At 41.3% G+C, this 15,507-nt stretch overlaps 1 protein-coding gene across 6 annotated transcripts in view; it reads right to left on the bottom strand.

The window, feature by feature from the left end:
* Window positions 1–14,813, bottom strand: part of DNAJC5B (DnaJ heat shock protein family (Hsp40) member C5 beta) — a 97,795-nt gene extending 82,982 nt beyond the window's left edge. For 2 of the 6 annotated variants that reach the window (XR_006212805.1, XR_006212806.1), the window contains exon 1: window positions 14,654–14,809. The gene's annotated coding sequence lies outside the window, so the exon portion shown is untranslated. Of the gene's footprint in view, window positions 1–11,116; window positions 11,529–14,653 lie in introns of all 6 variants that reach the window. The other 4 variants (XR_006212804.1, XM_007085016.2, XM_042972726.1 and 1 more) reach the window with 3 other exon arrangements.
* Window positions 14,814–15,507: the final 694 nt, after the last annotated feature.

Here is a 15,507-nt window from a genome sequence, read left to right as displayed (position 1 = left end):
CAATGCACTGTAGAGTTTTCTGTGTTGCTCCAGAAACATGAACATTCTGCTGGATGTCCTCACTATCAGAGGTTGGTTAGAGCTGGTCTAAGACCAAAGACACAAAGACTGGTCAGTGGCTACCATCACTAGAGCTCTGCTACCATCTAGGTCATAGCTGTTAGGACCTCTGCATTTCCTCCACCCTCCTCACAGCATCTCCTTCTCTCAGTCTTCTCCATTCTCTTAGGGCCAGGCCTCACCTCCAGATACTAAGTAGAACAATCCCATGGAACCAATTTAAAAAGGATAGCTCTGGAAGTGACATGCTGGGTCCCTATACAAGGTTGGTCTTACCTGAGACACAGTCTAAACCCTCCCACAAAACTGACCAGAACTAGACAATCTCTAGATGGAGTGAGAGTGTGACAAGTGCTTGCCCATAAGGGAAGCAGCAACCCTGCCCAACCCTGCAACAACCCTTCAGAGGGTCTCCCTGCCCCAGGTCCCAGGGCTTGAACATTCTGTAAGCGACTCAAAGGCCTTCTCTGTAACTTTCTCAGAGGCCTAAGAAAAATAGTCAAATGAACAAATATTCAATTCAGCCTTTGTTCTCATATTAAAAAAAGAAAATCCTTGGTTCCCAGGATTTCAGTCCTGAAGCAAGGCAGACTGGCTATTCAGTGTAGATGTATCGCCCTCTGGTGTTCAAAAGGAAATGGACTGTAAACAGGAGTTTCAACTTCAAAATATTCCTCACCCCAAATCACCCTCAATTTTCAGTATCCCTGATGCCTCTCTCTCAGCCACCTGAGATTTCAAGAATTGTGAGAAAAACACTCATGGAAGCACCAGGGTAGGGCCGTGTCTAGAGGGGCGCCGCCCTTTTACTGCATTCTTCTGAGGCTGAAGTTTTGCAATAGTGTCAAGTAGTTAGTCAGTTGGGGGATTTACATTATAACCTGACAAAAATTTGTGTTGAAGCTTCTGTTTGGAAGCAGAAACTTTGGGGCAGTTGTTGAACTTCTGAGGTCTCAGACCCATCCACTCGTTGGCTGGGTCAGGACAGAAGATGTAAGAGATCCAGGCAGCAAATTCACAGTGAATATGTGCCAGCCAGCTGCTACTGGGCGGGGGCAAAGGCCAAGAGACATTCCCCCTCCCTCAGGCACATCCCAGAAGTCCCCAGATGGCAGGTCTTAGTCAAGTTTTCCTTGACCAGCAGGGTGAGGTGTTTTTATTTAAAGGCAGACACACATTCCAGCCAGAAATGGTTCCCCTGGCATCACACTTAGCAACTTTGACCCATGAGGCATCTGAATTTACAACCTCTGGTTACCACCTAGAAGAGGAGGAGGCAACACGTCTATACTTAAAAGCATAATCCACAATACAAGGCAGCTAACAAGAAGGGCCAGAGGATGGTACAGAAAATACATGCTGGAGGACGTAGGAGGGGAGGATCCTCTCCCTGGAACCAGAGCACAGGGAACAGGGACCTTCCCTTTGTAGTTCACATTGGGGAACTTCCACTCATTTTGTGTCCAAACTTGATAGCATAACAGATATCAGTTTCCTAGCACTGCTGTAAAAAGGTAGTATAAACGGGGTGACTTAGGACCACAGAAATGTACTCTCTCACAGTTCTGGAGGCTAGAAGTCTGACTGAAATCAAATTCTTGGCATTTTTGCTTCCTTTTGGCAGCTCTGAGGGAAAATGTGTTTCACAACTTCCTCTTAGCTTCTGGAATTGCAGGCAACTCTCAGGGTACCTCAGTCTCTGCTCCCATAGCCGTGGCCTTCTCCCCTGCATTTGTGTCTTAATGCGGTGTTCTGTGTGTCTGTATCTGGGTCTCCTCTTCTTATAAAGACACTGGTCAAATTGGATTAAGGGCCCACCCTACTCCAGTAGACTGTACCTTAACTTACATTTTAATTGCATCTGCAAAGACTACTGCCCAATAAGATCACAATCACAGGTACCAAGGGTTTGGACATATCTCTGTTAGTAATACAATTAAACCACAATGACAGGGCTATAAAGTTGGGCAGATTTGGATTTTGTATTTAGGCTGAAGTGCTGGGAAATGTTAGTGTTCATCTGATAGAGAGTTCTCAGAGCATTGGCTGAAACAAGCCCATTTACTCTCAGCTCCTGTCATATAATTCACAAACTCTGGAAACAACACTGGTGATACGATGGAACCAGATTTTTTCAGGGAAGAAAAAGCCCTAGTTCATAGTATTTGCAGATTTTCATGGTGTAACTATTCCCTCCCAGGCCTATTTCAAGCTACCAACATGACACCTCGCTTGCAGAATTCCAGAGAATTTAACAATATGTGGCTCCCATCCGCTGGTACTAACTAACTGGCTCCAGCATGCCACTGGGCCTATTATTTTTAAAAATGTTAATGGTTAAAAGGAGTTTCCCATTAAAATTTATTTTAAATATTTGCATATTGAGGTCAAGATTCCCCTACAACTTTTGATTATCTATGTGTAAAATGATTGGTTTATATATAATTCATATCAAATTTTAAGTCAAACATGCCTCTGGGTCATTCTGTTTTCTGGTTCTCATTTACCCTGAAATAGCTTCAACATTCTCCTCCAAGCCCTTCCAGACACTCTATCCCTTACATTTGATCTGTCTACCATCCATAGTTTCCCTGTCCTCCCCATATCCATTCCTGTATCTGACACCTCGCTCGTATTCTCTCAGGACTCTGGCAATCAGCTCTCTCTAACCCAAGTCCTGTCACTGACCTGGGGCCCTTCAGTTCCCATGTGGTTTTCCAAGCCAGCACCCTTTCCCTCATGGCTCGCTGCCCTACTAGGATAGCTGGATGTCCTCCAGCTCTCAAACCTTGAACTCCAGCCTCACACCCTAAACCCATCATTGCCCACCTCACCAGCTAGCTCATCTGTACACACAGCATTTACATCTCACTAACACCTCCTAATTCCCCAAATCTATCAGCCATGTCCCATTCTTTAACCCTTTGCCTGTTCAACTTAGACTCTGGCATCACCATTGTAACTATTCCTTTGTCAATACCCCTAATTCCTTCTACTGCCCCAACCAATATTTAATTGAACATCCACTGGTGAGGTGAATGTTGCCATCACAGATCCATGATCTCCAAACCCAGTTGCAACCCTGCCCTGCATGCTTCTCTGTGTCCCAGAAGACCCTAGTCTTTTTACCATGCTCCACCATTCTCCACCAATCTCCTGCTTCACTTTCAGCAAAAGACATTATGTCTGCATCACAGGAAAATATAATATGGAGAGCACACTATTATTAACAAAGTATTTTCACATAGGTTCATTTAACGTACACAACAACAGGGACAGGTAGGCAGGGAAAATGTTATTATTCTCATTTTACAAATCAAGAAACAAAGGTTCAAAAAAGTAACACATGTCAACATCAAATAGTTACTAACAGAGCCTGGGTAGGATCACAGGTCTCCCAGTTCCAAGAATCCCAGGTCAAGCAGTGAAGTAGGTGATTTGCCCAAGGGCACCAATGAAGTCTTGGCAGCCAGGATGAACATCCATGTCTGTGGGTACCTTCCAAAGTCTTTACCCACCTCTAGAGTGTGCTGCCTTCTCAACAATTGCTTTATTGCTCTCAAAACACCTGGAATTCATGTATTCTTTGTTTAAAAATAAAAAGTAGGATGATCTTGAAAGCAGTTTTATTTTTCTTTCTTTTGTGAGTTGTTACCACCAATGATTGTTTCCTTGTGTTAGTGTTTATCTGATAGAGAGTTCTCAGAACCTTGGCTGAAACAAGCCCATTTACTCTCAGCTCCCATCATATAATTCACACTCAAAACAACACTGGTGATGAGATGGAACCAGACCAGGGCTCTGATCTGGAAATGTCATCCCATGAAGCCCAAATGCTTGCCTATTGGCCTACGAAGGTGTCATGGAGAATTCACTGGGTGAATCCATGCAGACTTACCAGCTGATTTTCTATAAACACACAATACAAGCCAAAGCCACTTCCATTGGGAATGGGGGCCATAGTGAATCACTTGTTGCAATTCCAGACAGATAAGAGTCTCAGATCTTTCCTGGGCCTTCCAGTGAAGCATGAAAACCAAAGGGAATTTGCTTCTGTTGATAAAAAAGGACTACTCTATCCCAGTTGTTCTACCAGTACCTTGCTTTGTTCGTGCTGTACCTACATCTTTGTAACGGTTGTACATAGAGGCAGCCATGCAAAAGAGTTACTGACCTCCCTTGTCATCTGGTACAGCCTGCATATCTGCCTCTCACCTTGGAGATATGCTGCTCTTCAGCCTGCCTCCAATGGATTGGACTGAACCCCACCCATCAGAACTGATATCTGTGGGGTACACCAGAAACACTGGACTGGGAGATGGATGACTTGGCGTCTAACTGTGAACTTGGATAAGACACATGTCTTCTTGATCTTGATTCCTCCTCTCTCAGACAAGAGGTTTGCTGTGGCCAAAGCTAACTTAGTAACACTGTGAAAACTGCTTATGCTGTCACCACAAAGAGAACTTCCAGAGAAGAACCCAGAAAGTGATGAAGGAAGAGAGGACAGAGGAGTCTCCTTTAAATAAGATTGATTTAGGGACTTACAATAAGTTTGCCACTGGACAGTGTTTCCTGAAAGTGCCAGAGGAGATGGAAAGTGAGGAGCAGCAACATGTTAGTTAGGCTACGAAGAGCAAACCAAATGAAGGGAAAGCCCAGGCCTGTTCCATGGGTGAATCAGCAGACAGCACACACCTGTAGAATTATTGATTCATGCATGTTGTAAGCTGTTTTTATGGACATAATTGGGGATGAGTGTAACAGAATGTTTCTGGCCCATGGGGACCTTGAAGGCAATGTAGGGTGCTCTTGGTGGCTCTGAGGACAGTGGTTTAAGAAGGATGTTTCACAGTCCCTGCCCTTGGAAGCCCACGGTGACCATGTCATCCCTACCCTTCCATGGGAGAGTGGGGTGGTGGGAAGAGCACAGGGTCATTGCAAACATTAAATGAAATTATCCTGCTCAAAGCACAAGCACATAACTTTCAATAAAGGGTAGCAACTGTTAATGTTCTGTGGCTTACTTCAAAGGCAAAGGAAAGTAAAGCTCTCCTAGTGGCTCCAAGTTGCACTCAAGTTCAATGTATTCAGACATGTGAAGACAAAAATGAGCCTTCCCCTCCCCACTGCTGCCCCTGAGCTTGGACCAATAACTAATACCTTCAGACCTGTCCAACTACAAAGGGGACATCTCAGTACCTGTGGGGAATGATGCAGCAGCACTGGGAGGCAGCTACCACACAGGCTAAGAGCACCAGATTTCATTCTTTCTCATTGCCAAGTAGTATCCCATTGTATATATAAACCACATCTTCCTTATCCATTTATCAGTTGATGGACATTTAGGTTCTTTCCATAATTTGGCTATTGTTGAAAGTGCTGCTGTAAACATTGGGGTACATGTGCCCCTATGAATCAGCACTCATGTATCCCTTGGGTAAATTCCTAGCAGTGCTATTGCTGGGTCATAAGGTAGATCTATTTTTAATTTTTTGAGGAATGTCCACACTGTTTTCCAGAGCGGCTACACCAGTTTGCCTTCCCACCAACAGTGCAAGAGGGTTCCCGTTTCTCCACATCCTCTCCAGCATTTATAGTCTCCTGATTTGTTCATTTTAGCCACTCTGACCAGTGTGAGGTGGTATCTCAGTGTGGTTTTGATTTCTATTTCCCTGATGATGAGTGATGTTGAGCATCTTTTCATATGCCTATTGGCCATCTGGATGTCTTCTTTAGAGAAGTGTCTATTCATGTCTTCTGCCCATTTCTTCACTGGATTATTTGTTTTTTGGGTGTGGAGTTTGGTGAGTTCTGTATAGATTTTGGATACTAACCCTTTATCTGATATGTGGTTTGCAAATATCTTCTCCCATTCTGTCGGTTACCTTTTAGTTTTGCTGATTGTTTCCTTTGCTGTGCAGAAGCTTTTTATTTTGATGAGGTCCAAATAGTTCATTTTTGCCTTTGTTTCCCTTGCCTCTGGAGACGTGTTGAGTAAGAAGTTGCTGTGGCCAAGATCAAAGAGGTTTTTGCCTGCTTTCTCCTCTGGGATTTTGATGGCTTCCTGTCTTACATTTAGGTCTTTCATCCACTTTGAGTTTATTTTTGTGTATGGTGTAAGAAAGTGGTCCAGGTTCATTCTTCTGCATGTTGCTGTCCAGTTTTCCCAGCACCATTTGTTAAAGAGACTGCCTTTATTCCATTGTATATTCTTTCCTGCTTTGTCAAAGATTAGTTGCCCATACGTTTGAGGGTCCATTTCTGGGTTCTCTATTCTGTTCTATTGATCTGAGTGTCTGTTTTTGTGCCAGTACCATGCTGTCTTGATGATTACAGATTTGTAATACATCTTAAAGTCCAGGGTTGTGATGGCTCCCACTTTGGTTTTCTTTTTCAAGATTGCTTTGGCTATTTGGGGTCTTTTCTGGTTCCATACAGATTTTAGGATTGTTTGTTCTAGCTCTGTGAAGAATGCTGGTGCTATTTTGATAGGGATTGTATTGAATATGTAGATTTCTTTGGGTAGTATTGACATTTTAACAATATTTGTTCTCCCAATCCATGAACATGGAATATTTTTCCATTTTTTTGTGTGTCTTCTTCAATTTATTTCATAAGCTTTTCTATAGTTTTCAGTGTATAGATTTTTCACCTCTTTGGTTAGGTTTATTCCTAGGTATTTTATGGGTTTTGGTGCAATTGTAAATGGGATAGAATAGATTCCTTGATTTCTCTTTCTGCTTCAGTATTGGTGTATAGAAATGCAACCAATTTCTGTGCATTGATTTTACTTTCTTTTTATTTATTTATTTTTTAAATTTACATCCAAGTTAGTTAGCATATAGTGCAACAATAATTTCAGGAGTGGATTCCTTAAACTGTGCACTGATTCTATAGTTTGCGAGTTTGCTGAATTCATGGGTTGGTCTAAGAGTTTTTTGGTGGAACCTTTTGGTTTTTCCATATAGAGTATCATGTCATCTGTGAAGAGTGAAAATTTGACTTCCTCCTGTGAAGCCATGTTTGACTTCAATGTTCATAAGTAGGGAAACTTGTGAGTTAACTGTAGGAGTATTTTCAATGTAGGCATAAAAAGAATGAAGCACACATCTCCATGAGGTGATATAAAAAAGGGTATAAAAATGCAGTTTCACATTTTTATTAAAAAGCAAGGCATAGAAGTATGTGTATAGTAATCTTATTTTAAAAAGTGGATCCACATGTGTGCATATATACATAGAGAGCATGTGCATAATACATACTTGTACATGTTTGTTTATGCATAGAAAATTTCTGGAGAGCATGTAAAATTTGTCTCAAGTTCCACGGAGGGAAAGGACTGGGGACTGGGATACAAGGGAGAATTATTTCATGGCATAAAGTTTATACTGTTTAAATTTTTACTGCATGCACATATAACTTTTCAATTAAAACGTATTTATTTTTATTTAACTGCACTTGGGGCAGGATCACCAGTGCTGAGAGGGGTTCACTTGCTTTGAGCAACTGTGCCATCAGCATTTAACACCCACCTCAATGACTTTGCTTCCTGTCCATCTGCAACCAGTCTTCCCCTTCTAGCCTTCTTCCATATCATCTCCAGTGTTCTCTTTCAAAAATGTAGATTTACCTAAGCTAAGAAATCCTTGTTGCTTCCTGTTTCCTACAAGATAAAGTCTGATCTGCTTAGTGGGGCATTAGTGGGAAGTGATACTGCACCTAGTACAGTATCATTCCTGGGCCTTCCAGAAGTCCACTGCCTTCCTCTCTTTTCTACTGTCACTACCCTAGACCAAGCTTATCATCTCCTTGGTTTACCCTACCAGGATCCTAACTGACAGTCTTTTCTCCAGTTTTTCTCCATTCCCATCTGTTCTCCATAAATTACGTTCTTTTAAAGTGCAAATAATATCTATTGCTCCCCTGCTTATAACCAACCCTTTAAAACTACCTACCCACCAGGGGCACCTGGCTGGCTCAGTAAGGAGACCATGCAACTCTTAATGTTGGGGTTGTGAGTAGCCCCATGTTGGATGTAGAGATTACTAAATAAATTTTAAAAATAGATAGATAAACTTTATAAAGAAGAAAGAAAGCTGCCCACTGATCTTAAGTTAAAACCCCAGCTCCGTAGCAGGTCCAGTGCCATCTCTCCCCAGTTCTTTCCTCTCTGCTTAGATTTGATTTCTACCAACTACTGTACACTGCTCAGTTCCTTGAAGATGCCATTCTCTCTTTACTCTGAGTCTTTGCACATGCTATTTCGGGTCTTAAGAAACTCTTCTCTCTTCTTCTTGGTCTTCCAACCCCACCTGGCTCACTCCTTCAGCCAAAAGGGTCATAAAAATAAGAATGCCATGAGAGGGGCACCTGGGTGACTTGGTCAATTAAGTATCTGACTTCAGCTCAGGCCATGATCTTCCAGTTCTTGAGTTCCAGACCTGCATCGGGTTCTGTGCTGACAGCTCAGAACCTGGAGCCTACTTCAGATTCTGTCTTCCTCTCTCTCTCTCTCTCTCTGCCCCTTCCACTCACACACTCTCTCTCTCTTAAAAATAAATAAACATTAAAAAAAAAAGAATGCCATGAGAAAATCATAAATGAAGGAAGAAAGAAAAAGTCACCAATCTGAGGAGGAATCCTGTAGGAATTCAGCTGTCAGAAGAGAACTGTATGAGTAAGACCATCGAGGAAAGAAAGGGCTGGGCATTCTGGAGAACGGAAAGTAGAGGAGTCCATCTGGTTAATAAACTGCGGAAGACTAAGTGAATGGTTGGCAGAGGAGAATGGCTAGAAAAAGTGAAAGACCTTGAAAGCCAAGATAAGGAGTTTGGTCTTCATTTTTTAAACAGTGGGAAATCTTGAACCATTTTTAACCTAGCAAGTGAAAACCTCCAGTATTTATTTTAGAAAGATGTAAACAACAGAGATCAGAGCAATGAAGTTGGGGAGATGGGTAATCTTAGGGAAAGAGAATGAGAGCCTGGCCCAGGGCAACATCAGGCGGAACTGGCAGAAGAAATGGACTTGAAAGAGATGTGGAGATAACCTGGTGGGCTTGATAACCAAGTGAATGGGAGGAGAGTCAAAGGAATCAGAAAGGACTCACCACCTCGTCAGAATAACTGGGACTATGGTAAGGTCATTGGCTGAGATGGGAATCACAAAAAAGGGAGAAAATTTGGAGGAATGCAATGAATTAGGTCTGGAACATGCCAACTTTTGGGTGGGAGATCAGGAAGCCCATGTCCATGATTAAAATCAGACACAGTTCAGGGTAGAGTATGCTGGGCCTTTCACAGAAACCACATGTTAAGGTTGGTTTAATCTTTTCTCATGTGCCATGTTTCCATGACTCCTATTTTCCATATCCCAACAAAGCCATGTGAATTGTTTGTTCGCCTTGCATGCAAAAACAGAATTGTAGAAGTACAGGGAGAGTGGAGATAAGGTCTGTGAATAGGAGAAGACCTGTTGTTCCAGGACCAAAATCTAGAAAATGGTTTTTCTCTTTAAGCCTACTACTTAAACAGCATGCTACTATTTCTCTTCAAGTCCCAACTCTGCTATGATGAGCAACCTGGGGCAACTTCACCTCTACTCTTCCCTTAGCCCCTGGACACTTTGAAGTCCACAATACAAATATTTTTCATAGTTATGCAGTTTTTAAACTCCTTTTTGCTTTTGAACTCTTCAAAGGTAAATATCTTGTCTCCCTAACTAAATTCTTAATTCTTAAAGAGCCAAATTTATGCCAGACATTTAACTTTTTTATTGTCACAGAGCCTGGTACATATTGAGTTTTCAAAAACCACAAAGTGGATTGAAACTGATACTGAATTCATTTGGGGAAGAAAGGAGAACCACCTTGAAAGGACAGAGTACAGCAAGAGGTAATATGTTAGTTAGAGGTGTGAGGTGGTATCAGTTCCTAACATAGAAAAGAACCTATTCTAACATAAAAGAAATCCTTCCTCCATTTTCTAATAATAATGACTTTGCATTCTAAATATGTTCTAAAGAAAGGAAAATACTGGTAATTGTCAAGTAAATTACCTTCTCAACTCGCTAAAAATCTGTTTTTCAGGGACTACCTTTTGTTTATAAGCAATATTGATAAAATACAGAACTTGTCCTTTATAATTAATTATATTTGGTTGTTCTAAACAGTATAAGACTGAAGAGTAAGTCTTTCACTTTCTTTTAGTTCTTCCTTTTAGAGGTCTACTTGTGTGACCATTATGATTGGGCAACTTTTTTTTAACATTTTATTTTATTTTATTTTATTTTATTTTATTTTATTTTATTTTATTTTATTTTATTTTTGAGAGAGAGAAGTGCGAGTAAGGGAGAGGGGCAGAAGGGGAGAGAGAGAAAGAGAGAGAGAGAGAGAGAGAGAGAGAGAGAATCTTAAGCAGGCTCCATCCTCAGCACGGAGTCCGACATGGGCCTCAATCCCACAATCCTGGGATCATGACCTGAGCTGAAATCAAGAGTTGGACACTCAACCGACTGAACCACCCAAATGCCCTGATAAATGGGCAACTTAAAAGACAGTTATTCCTGACTCAGCTCATGACAGAATTCCCTGGGCAGAAGAGGTAGGACAACCTCAAGTATTGCCAATGGGCAGATTGTGTATTTGCCATGATGGAGGAAGATGTATGTGGGGGAGGTGAGGAGAAGAGTTTTGTGTTGCTAACTGACAAGTACCAATAGGGTAGGGCTCTGATCACAAAGATCTCTCCAGCTGTCCCGCCAACAGCTCCCACCAATCTGTCATCAATATCACTGTTTAATATAGAACCCCCATTAGGATCACCCATCAGCATTTATAGAGCCACTGGAAGAATGAACCTACTACTCATAGCTTTCAGCAGGGAGTGTAATTAGGAGTAGGAAAGGAAGTGGTTCAAAAGTGGATCTGAGACTACTCTTGGGAGCAGCATGAAACATGACTCTGAAGGTTGGCAAAGAGAACAGGGAAAAGACACCCGAGTGATTGCTTCATTGTCTTGCCAAAGGCTCCATTCCCACTCCTTTTAGAGCATACCTTTCCCCTTCTGAGATTCCCCCAGGCACCAGGTGAACAGGTAGGAAAGCTCCTTCTAAGCCCTGGTGGCAGCAACGTCTGTTGGCTCTGTGTCACATTCCTTTCCAGACTTCACAAGCCTCAGGTTACAAAGGTCTCATTGCACAATTCTTAGGAGAGTGGGCATGGAGGCTGGGCTGGGATAAAGGAGAGTCCTGTATGTGTCAGAGATCCAGGTGTGGCCAGATGCCAAGGCACCCCAGGTGGTGGCAGCAAGAGAAAGAATCAAATGCCTTGATCTCTGGCAAGGTAGATTTCTTTGCTTTTTTTTCCTCCCAAAGCTGTTAAATAAAACTGATCAGGATGCATTTTCTTGGGTAATTTGATGGAAAACATTTCAAAAGTTCACTTGGCATACCTGTGTTTCAGTTTACTGTAGAGATGAAAATGCAAAACCCACAATGAAGAATCTGCAATTAAAGCTCTTTTTATAAAACCCTCCATTTCTTACAATCACCTTTCTCATGAAGTTTTATGCTGTAGTATGTGCAAAGTTACTCAATATATTACACAACCTTTGCAATTAATGTGGAAGCTGAAAGACATTACTACAACCCGTTTAAACCCTATGTCATGATGGAATGTTCTTTTCTATTAGTGATCATTTAATAATTCTCTTTTATGAAAGATAATCTGCATGGATAGCTAGAAACATATGGAAGTTCCTTACAGGATATACACTTTTCAGTTGGTTAAAAAACAGTCTAGCAGCCTAGAAAATATTCATCAGATCTTTGGCACTGATGACTATGAAAATGAGATCTATATTTATATTCAGCAATTTCATTTCCTTTCAGATTTTGGGACTTTAGACAGATATTAATATATTTGCAATGAATTGAATAGGAAAAAGCTGTGAGTATCTGTATCCAGGGAATGACTGGGCTCAGACTTACAGGTTAATTAGAGATGCAAGACATATACAGCTCTACATAAAACAAACCCTGGAAAAATCTAAGGCAGCTCATAATTACAAATAAAATATTAATTCATGGGAAGGGTCAGGAGAGGCTCATAAAGGAGGTATATTAGGTAGTAAGAATAGGTTACCACAGATGGTGTAATAGCCACACCTGCCAGATGAAGTGTTCACTCATACATACATCTATGGAGTATACATATATATGATATACATACAGAGTATACACACTCATACACATAAACACAGTGATCTAGCTAAACTGGAAAAGGCAAGGCCACAGAAAGTCGGCATATTTATTAAAAAGCAGAAAGTTGTTAATGTTATAAATGCCTTTTTTCTTTTCTTTTTTTTTTTTTCTTTCAGTGAACTACTTCTAATCAGGCCTCAAGGCAGAATAACCTGTCAGTTTCCCTGGATTTATTTTAATTGTTATCTCAGCCTTTTGGATGGGGTCTTGGATGCCTTTTCTTGACCTTGACCAAAGCTTGTTCTATTTGGAGCTATAAAGGCTAGGAGAGTTTTGGTGACTGGTGCCACCTATATAGAGTACTTGAATTTACTAATAACCACTCCAAGGAAATGAGATTTCCTTTCTTAGGATATTCTAAAATAGGTCAGATATGAATAGTTAATTCTTTCAGCATGAATTAGGGGCAGGGAATATTGAAGACACCTGGCTGAAAGTAAGAGGACTTAAGCTATGTTCCCCAAGCTAACACTAACTAGCTTAATGACCTAAGTCAAGACACAACCTCTCTGTGCTGGTTCCCTCTTGTAGAAATGAGGACATTGGAATGTATGATCTGTTAGTTCCCCTCCAACTCTAAAATTCCATGGTATGTGACTAACACAATGCTCAGAGAACATTATAGTCAAGGAATATAAATGTAGACAAGTTAGGACACTGTGTTTTTTGGATATTATTTTAAGTTAAACCTAAACTTGGTTTTCAATAACTATTAATGAAGTCTAAAAGTTGGACCATTGGGGATTTAATTTTCAAGGACCTAAGAAGTTGGATCATAATGTAACTGTAGGGGCACCTGAGTGGCTCCGTCGGTTGAGCATCTGACTTCGGCTTAGGTCATGATCTCGTGGTTTGTGGGTTCAAGCCCTGCATCAGGCTCTGCACTGACAGCTCAGAGCCTGGAGCCTGCTTCAGATTGTGTGTCTCCATCTCTCTCAGTCTCTCCCCCACTCACCCCTGTCTGTGTCTCTCTCTCAAAAAATAAACATTAAAAAAACATTTTTAATAAATAAATACTGTAATTGTAAAAATCATGATGGTTTCTCTAGAGGGAGGTTGAATATATAGTAGAGTTAATGTACAAGTACATTTTGTTTTCATCTGGACCTCCGGATTTATTGACATGCTTTAGGTTATTACTACTTTTATAGTGTATAGAGTATTGGTCTTACTGCTGAGATATATTTATTCCTGATGTTGGAAGTCATAGTGTGTTAAAATTGTGTCCTGTGGTTAGAGATTGGATCTCCCGTCCCCTGGTCTATTGCTATTGGAGTCCCCTGTGGGTAACTAATCTACCTGTCAGAACACTGGACTGCTGCTTCCACTGAGGGAATGTGGCAATAAACTTAGCTCTTGCGGGCAAATCTCAGCGTGCTTGCCTGAACAGTCTTGTACTCAGCTCTGGGGTCGCAGTGTGTTGAGACACGGAGGGAGGCCAATGGAGATGAGTCAGGACCTGGCGCTCACCCCATGCTCCGCCCTACTGGTAAACAGAACAGCTATTTGCCCGTCACTTGAGCCTCTCCGGGCCCCAAGACTCCAGGAAGAAACAAATACTTTAGAAGCCAAAACCCCAAGGCAAGGTAAAGAAAACAGAAATGTCTGCATCCCCAGCGATGATTTCACTGGCATGAGTTCTTTAGAGGGGGAGGAGCTGTAGATGGTTCCAGCTGAACTGTTTTACCTACTTCTCAACCATAAGGCCCTTCTCTTTCACTGTTTATAGGAGATGATGGCCTTTTGCCTTTTAAGCCTTGAAATTTCAAGGCTTTAAATTTAATCTTGGTTGCTAACCCATAATAAATTTATTTCTCCTCTTTTTATTACTTTTGTTTCTATCTTTGTATTATCTTCTATGAAAATACTTCTTTCAGTTCTTTCAGTTAACTTATTTTTTGTTAAGTCTATTCTTCCCTTTCAATGTTGGGAAGAAGCTATTAAAAGAATAAACACCACCAGGCAATAAATGTAAACTACTCTACAAAGTAATTTTACACTGACTTCCTCGAGGTAACTGTTGCTTTTGCATTTTTGCCATGGTTGGGGATAGACCGGTGAGGGGTTAAAAGTCTTGGAAATATCTTCATCTGGCTTCATGACATTAAATAAGTCTGGCTATTAAGAGGACATAACACAACTCGCTTTCTGGTGGGACTGCCTTTGGCCTTTTTCTGATCATTGAGAACCTTTACCGTAAAGTATGTGGTGCGTAGTCTCTATGCTTATCTTATTCCTAAGCCTGGAGATACACTCATCTCCTGGTCCTCTCTTTCTATTTTTTTAGATAACAGCAATTTCTATTCTAAGCTTAGCAATTGTTACATACCTGAACTGGAGGCATGGCTAGCTGATTCCTTCTAGCTCTTTCCGGTAGTGTCCTGCCTCTAATATATCAATAGCTGAACCTCCTGTTACTTTCTTCTCAGTGGCCAAGTTGGAGCCTGGGCTGAATATTGTGATGTCACAGAGTAGAATCCATGCTCCTCCCAAACTCCCAGCTGAGACCCTCTGGCTTCAGTATTTTCTGTCTTGCCCATGGTGGAAGGTTGGGAAGGTTAATCCCTTTATTTGTTAACTGACCTATAGAGCTATAGAATCTTACTGTGAACAGAGACCTTAAAGACCTTGTGGCTAGATTCTAATCTAACTCACTTATTTTACAGATGCGGACATTCAGATTCTAGGTAGTTCATGGCAGAGCTAAATCTAGAACCCAGCTGCCTTCAGGGTTAGCCCCCTACCCTTCTGAACACACTGCACTCACAATGGGCTCTGCTCTCTGGGTTTTATCAACATCATTGTTCTCTGGTAGGCAGCTTATTGGTTGATTTTTACCTGAATCTACCCATGACAAGAGACCATTCAGATAACGTGCATCATGGGAAGAGAACAGAGTCTCAGGGAAGATCATTAGTTTTTCAAAAAATCTATAGGTACCAGAAATAGCTAACTTTTGTTCTGGCCCAAACTCTGAAATTCTGAGCCACCTGACCAATTCTAGATTAACAAGTAATGTGACTTTTGAGTAACTGATGTTTTCAATGAGATTTAATGATAAGAAAGAATGCTCAACCCAGGATTAGTGTTGGCTGCAATGCCATACAAGGTTCTAGTGTTTGCTGAGGAGAGAATGGGAAGGAATAATCAGTAAGGAAATAGGCTTTCATTGGAATTTAATTC

This window comes from Panthera tigris, chromosome F2, assembly GCF_018350195.1.
Source record: "Panthera tigris isolate Pti1 chromosome F2, P.tigris_Pti1_mat1.1, whole genome shotgun sequence".
In the NCBI taxonomy this organism is placed as follows: Eukaryota; Metazoa; Chordata; class Mammalia; order Carnivora; family Felidae; genus Panthera; species Panthera tigris.
The sequence above is the reverse complement of the archived record's forward strand: the minus strand, read 5'-3'. Positions and strand labels throughout refer to the sequence as shown.